Raw genomic sequence first — 6,916 nt, forward strand, 5'->3', positions numbered from 1 at the left:
TTTCAATACACCGCATATTTTCACCCAACTAGTATCTCAACGCGAAGAGCTGGGTGCATGCGCACCCTGTACTACTGCTGCCTTTCGACATCCATTAAACCGAATGCACGAGTACATTGGGAAGGATTAAAAATCTAGTACTTGAAACTCTTATTCTGTTTAATGGTTGTAAAACCTGTGAGGTTGTAAAACGCATGTTAATACTAAATTCTTCTGATAACTTTATAAGGGAAATGAGAGGGTAAATTATTTAGGAAAATGATTGGAAAATTCATATAAGCTTTGTCTTAAGGGTAGATCATCTGGAATTGTCTTATGACAATTTTTTCTTACATGCTAATTTATGAAGTTGTAATTTTCCTCTGGCTTTGGAAATGTTCCAAGAAAACGCTTCAGTCTGTATAGCATTGTCTCTAGCCTTTTTACAAAAGTTATATTCTTATAAAACTTATTGTGAGCTTTGGGCCTTATTTTTGCGCTTCTCTTGGTGCCCTTGACTCCTGTTAAGCCTCCTCTCGCCTCAGGGGATTCTTACGTCAGGGAAGGCTCGTGGCAGAAATGCAGTTAGCCAAGTAACAGTTCCCTTATCCAGGTTTCACAGACCTGCTGAGAATTCCAGTTTACCCCTGTGCGTGCGATTTGATTCTGTCAGGTTTATGGAGAACTCTGTCTTCATGAAAGAGGCTGCCTAGAATTTTACAGGACAGAAACCAGTTTTCCTGGTTTTCTAGAGCTTGGTAGTTGCTGTTGTTTCACAGCTCTGAAAGCATGCCTTTCTTATCAAGTAAGAGAAATGGGGGTCTTTTGTACATCTGGAAGTTCTTGCTTCTGCATGGAGAAAAAGAATGGTGGAAACCATGAGAGTTTTACACACACAAGAAAATTTATGCAACTCTTACCCAAACAAGAAATAGTTTCCTGAACTTGGGATCTTCCCCCAAATGGGTGGTAGCTCTTGATGTGTCATTCTCAGCCCAGCTGTTCAAAACATCCAAAAAACATCTCCTTTCTGAGCATTTGGTCTGAGGTTCCCTTTACGTGTCAGAAAAACTCCTCCTGATTTTTTTCCCCCCTCTGGTATTCTAGTAAATCAAAACCTTTAGGAACTAGAAGTCCTTTAAGGAATTTTACTTCCTTAAAGAGATCACAGTACAGTGGTGTTGCAGCTGGTCCCATCCAAGTTCAGGACTCTGTTTGGGAGCCAAAATGTCAGTAGGAGATGGGGCGCCACCATTTTTATAATTGTTTCTTACTCCCCTGGCGCGGCCTGCTTTGGCAGAGACTGAAGCTGCCCTTGCTTCCAGGGCCTTTACAGCCCCGTTTTTGTGGTCTTCTGTGGAAGACTGAGAGCTCAGTTTGAGTCCGCTCAAGCTGGAAGCAGCTCTGACCACTGATGCCTTTCTCTCCTGGCAGGGGGTGTGTGTTGTATCTCCATTTTGGGGAAAGAAGAGTCCATTTAAGTAACTACAAAATGTCTCGCACTGGTAAGTGCTGTCATATGCAAATGTATCTGGTTAGACTTGTATGAAATTCAGCTGCACAGAACTTTGAAGTTCTTCGCGATCATAGTGATAGCATGAAAACCCTGGGCTTGAAAAAACAGAATTTATCTTTGGGAAGGTCTAATACAGACTGTACTGTGCAGGCTTCTCCAGCTTGGATTTGTAAGAAAGAACATTCCCAGGGAAAATGAGACATTTAAGATTTAACCACTGCAGCCCTCGGAGGTGTTTGAGTTACCAGTTAGTGACAGGTAGATCCTGGTAATCACAACTTCCTGTAAGCATTTTGCGTTGGCTTTTCTGGGATGGAACAGGAGTGGTTCGGGGAGAGGTCTCTCCCCTCCCGAAAGGCTGCACTAATCACAGGGTTGCAGTTGGACCACCTCTTTGTCTGTGCTTGCTCTGCCTGGGGCTCTTGCACGCCTGGCTTCATGGTGGCCCAGCAGTGGTAGGAAAGGTGGGGAGGAGGACTACTGCGGTAACCGCTGCCTGGTGAGATGGGAAACCACTGTGATCCATGCAGAATCCCAGTGCAATGAGGCTATGGAGAACTTTTTAGTCAGACCAGTACCAAGGCTTCATGCTTCTCCAGTGAATGTGGAGGAGCTTGGCCTGTTCTCTGCCCACCTCCAAGATACGACAGAGCACACAGTTTTGGTTTCTGTCTGGCTCTTGTACCACAAACCTCTGCTCAAGCACGTGGGGAGTAACCTGCTTTGTAACAGAAGCATCTTGTGATTTGAATTACTTTGTATTGCTGGGAAGTGTCTTAATGTTTGGGAGAAAGTTGCTTGAGTCACGCTTTGAGACCTTCTGCCTCCCTGAGGTGGAATCAGGTATTGACATGGCTCCTGAGGTTTTGCCCAAGGGAGTGGTTAGGTCCCTGCCTGGGCTGGTGAGATGCCAACACAGCCGCAATGGCCCAGAGAATCTGCTCTCCTTGGGGTAGGCTGTGTGGGGCAAACAGAAAATTGCTGTGGACCACAAGGCATCTAGAACGGTTCCTTACTTTGCATACCTTAGGCTAACAGACATCCAACTCCAGTGTGAAAGCTCTCTGGTGCCGAGGCTCATTTTTCTAAGTGGTCACAATTCCTCATATCCACTCTGGCACCATAGAAATCCAGGTGTGTTGTTATGGCTTAAAGTTATATCAGGGTTTTAAATATGAGCTAAGGGTTTTTGAGATGCAAACTGTAGAAGTGAGGAAGACACAGGAGGCAGTAATATTTTTATCTTAAGGTGATAGACAACCATGTGGTGACCAAATTACAGCAGCGACTGCATCTCAGAACGGCCACAAGTCACCTCCGTAGACAGGCACTTCAGACAGCCTCTATCTGCTACTGGGACAAAAAAGGGAAAGCGACAGATGTAGGGATGGGGCTGGCTGAAGAAAAGATGATGAGCGAGCACACCAGGCCTGCGCCTCGTGTTGCTGCAATGACAATCTAGTGAACTGTCCCCATCTTGGGGTGCAGCTGAAGTCTGGGGTTTTTTGCCAGGCCCACTAGGAATCATCACCCAGACATTCTGGCACATGTAACTTCCATTCTACTAACACAAAGAGCACCCTTAAGCCTCTGCTCTGTTATCACCTGCCTTGTATCTTGCTATGGGTGCCAATTATATGAAGCAACGCTGAAAGGAAGCACTCGAGGTAAGACGGCAGCCAAGCCTAATGGCTCATCTCCTGTTGCAACCACAGCTGTGTCCACCACTCCAGCTTGGTTTCTCGATGTGCTGCAGCTGGAGCCTTTTCAGGCAACTGTTCTTCTACTGGGGCTAAGCCTGTGTGGAATATGTGCTTTAAATATCTCTTCCTGCTTTTGGAACTTGATCTTCTGTTAGAAAAGCTCTAGCTCTGTACTAATGAAAATTGTTTTGCTGCTCCATCAGTATTGTGCTTAAATCTGTAAAACTTGGCCAGCAGTTACAGCTGTGAACTGCAGTCAGCGGAGAGGCGAGGCTGGAGGGATGGTAAATGCAATACTGGCTCAGCTTCTGGTGCTTCTAAAATGGTAAGGCTGGAATTGCTTTCGCTGAGTCACAAGTCTGGGTTTGGCTTGTTTTTATTTTTTTTTACTTGACTGACTTCTGTAAGAGCAAATTACTCTCATTTTGTTTTCCTCAATCTTTCTCATTTCTGTGTACAAGAACCCTGTAAAACAGCATCTGATGTTTACAGAAGTACAGGATTTTTGTTCCTATGCTGGGGAGGGGGGGGAAAAAAGAAGGAAGAAAATATTTTCTAATTTTTGAAAAGGCACCTATTTAGTCCAGGACAATAAAAAGGTTGGCTTTAGCAATCTTAACTTGAAATCATACCATTGCCAAGAACAGATAAAGACTTGATGCTGAGAGAGAAAAAGCCTAGTTCAGCACCTCTTCACCACTGTATGTAGCATTCACAAAAAAGTGTGTGGATTTAGATGGCTTTCCAGCCACCTGATGTTCCAGTGATTCTGTCAAGTCACAGGTGTTTTTTCACCAGAAGCCAGTAAAACATAGTTCAGCCCATTAGTGAGGTGATGTGCATGTTCCTTAAAGGAAAAAGTTTAGAAGCATATATATAGTGTAATATAGTGAAGCCTTGCTCCTTCCCTGATAGACAGACCTATGTTGCCCAGATGATGACTGCAGAGAACTCTAACATGAGCCAGAGACATGCAAAAGGATTGTAAATGCTCCTTTTTGAGGAACTTCCTCACCAGCTCACTGAGAGCTTTAATTTTTTTCATGTCATGAATGTATGGAGAGACTTTCCCACCGCACAGATAACCTTCCTACCACTAGGTAGGCATATGCTGTCTTGCAGGAAATTATTCAAGTAATAGGAAAAGTATTGCCTTGACCTCTCTATCACTTCTTCCTCAAGAGAGTTGTTACCTTCAAATCTCGCTAGCCCATTTAAATGCTAGAAACATTATTCGCAGCAGTCTGAGCACCAAGCATCCATTCAGAGAAAGGCTTCCCAGACACCAGACGTGCTTTTCTGCCCTGTTTCTTCCTTTCTATTATTTGGAGTTCTTTTGCTTTTTGATGCTGACTGGGCTGGAAGGAAAGTGAGGCTCCTAGAAGAAATAAATTCTTTCAACTTTTCCTATTTACTTCCTAAGCTCATTCTTCTGTTACTGCAATGTCAATGTAGGAGATAAACAGGCACCTTCCATTGTATCAATGTGGCCATGGTCTGTGACACCTTTCTGATAAGCTACTCCTAAATACCTCCAGAAAACTTAACCTGTAACATTCCCCTGAAAATGAAATTTTACTTGGATTGAAGAATAATGGTGAAATTATCCAACTTAAGCTATTTCAACTATATTTCATCTATAGAGAAACAACTTGATTGGTTATGTTTTAAAAATGTATTTTTCTTAGGTTAAGTTTGTACTTCTAGTCCAGGTCAGTATTTATGGGTTTTTAACTGGGTATACCTGCCACGTTGCCCAGGTTTAAATCCATCAACAAACAAAACCCTAAGACTTACTTCCCACGCACTGTATTTTTATACTAATGCTGTCTTAAAATTACTACTGTAATTTTTGCCAGCGCCTCATCCTCTTGGTACAGCCTTACAACTGACAAATGCAGGCAGTCCCCTAGGCAAGGAGGGTCTCTGGGGAGACCCTGAGATGGCGGGAGAAAGGAAGAACAAGTGGCAACACAAGCAATGGAGAAGTGAAAGCAGCAGTGCCAAATCCTGATGCTTTTTTTCCTTAGCTTCCTGCCTAGCCAAGGCACAGGAATTCAAAGCACTTTACACACTAGAAAAATGGATTATCCTTGTTTGACTGCAAGCCCCAGGATGCTGCATGTAAGCCTCCTGATATTCTGCTTGCTTTTCTTATTTAACTTACATGTGCCCTGGGCTCAAAACCCAAGGCAGCTCAGTTCAGCCCAAGGAACAAGTCAAACAGTTCCAGCCAACGATGTGCTCTACTTAAAAGCTAACACCACTCTTTTGCTCTGTCCAATGGAGCGTAGGAGATGCTACGTGATTTTCTCCATCTATAGAATCACAGAATAGTTTGGGTTGGAAGGGACCTTTAAAGGACATCTAGTCTAACCCCCACTGTAATGAGCAGGGACATCTTCAACTAGATCAGGTTGCTCAGAGCCCCGTCCAACCTGACCTTGAATGGTTCCAGGGATGGGGCATCTACCACCTCTTGGGGCAACCTGTGCCAATGTTTCACCACCCTCAGTGTAAAAAATTTCTTCCTTACATCTAGTCTGAACCTGCCCTCCTTTAGTTTAAAACCATTACCCTTTGTCCTATTGCAATAGGCCCTGTTAATGAAGAAGAGACACAATGACTTTTTAGGTATCTAATAATATTATGTATTGGGCCACTGTTTGTACTCTATATTGTTCATTTTATCCACTACAGAAAGCAGGAGGTATTTCAGTCTGTATCATCACACGGTGTAGTTCCTGCATTTTTCAAATTATTTCTGAGATAATTTTTACTTTCTGAAGTTTTTCATTTGAAAAGTGTAACTATCACTATGTTACTGAAGAAACCATGAACAGTAAGCTACATTATTAAATGAGGTATGGCTCGATAACATTTTCCCTTTTTTTCACGGTATTGCCCTTTACAGAGATGTGCTCAGTAAGCGAGGAGAGACGGCTAGAACATTTCCTCTCCCTCAGTAAGACTCAACATCTGCTACTGCTGCATTTCCCGTTGCCTGTAACGGTCCCATTGCTCTGATCTCTCTGGGTCACTTGCAGTTTGAGTCTATCCTCCTTTGTTTGCTCCCACTCTGATTTGGGTGTCATCAACAAATTTGATCACTGATGAATTTACACCAAAGAAACCCCTGACAAAGAAAGGAGACTCATTAACTGGCTTCGACTGCTGTGCAGCAGCTCAGCAGTCACAGGCCCAGAGGAGGAGGCTCTTCTTGACAGCTGACACATGCACTATCGAAACCACGCAGGAGACTTTTGTTTCAGCTACGCCTTCATCCATCTGCGACAAAACCAGGCCCAGGGACCACCAAGCGCTCCCTGAAATACCAACAGGGTGGTGACAGGCACACCGTGAGGCTGGGTTAAGAGTTTATCTTAAAACGTGATGCCTTTTGCATCAACTTCACAGTTAGAGAACTTCCTCCTGACTTCTCTTCATAGCAGGTTAAAGGCACTTGTCCACCTTCACAGAAAAAGAAATTACTTAAGGAAGTTGTAAGCATCATTTGCTTAAAACTAACTTGCAAAAAGAAGGGGGATACCCCTCACCTCCCCGCCTGGGCACCTGACCCGAGCGTCAGGCGCAGCTTTCACTGCTCTGGGTTCATTTTCGGCGTTTAAACGTTTATGCCGAGGAGGGCGCGAAGTCGAGAGCGGTCCCGTCCCGCCGCTCCCCTCAGCCGCACAAGATGTCCGCCGGCCCCCAACGG

The sequence above is a fragment of the Phalacrocorax carbo genome, chromosome 3 (genome assembly GCF_963921805.1).
Source record: "Phalacrocorax carbo chromosome 3, bPhaCar2.1, whole genome shotgun sequence".
In the NCBI taxonomy this organism is placed as follows: domain Eukaryota; kingdom Metazoa; phylum Chordata; class Aves; order Suliformes; family Phalacrocoracidae; genus Phalacrocorax; species Phalacrocorax carbo.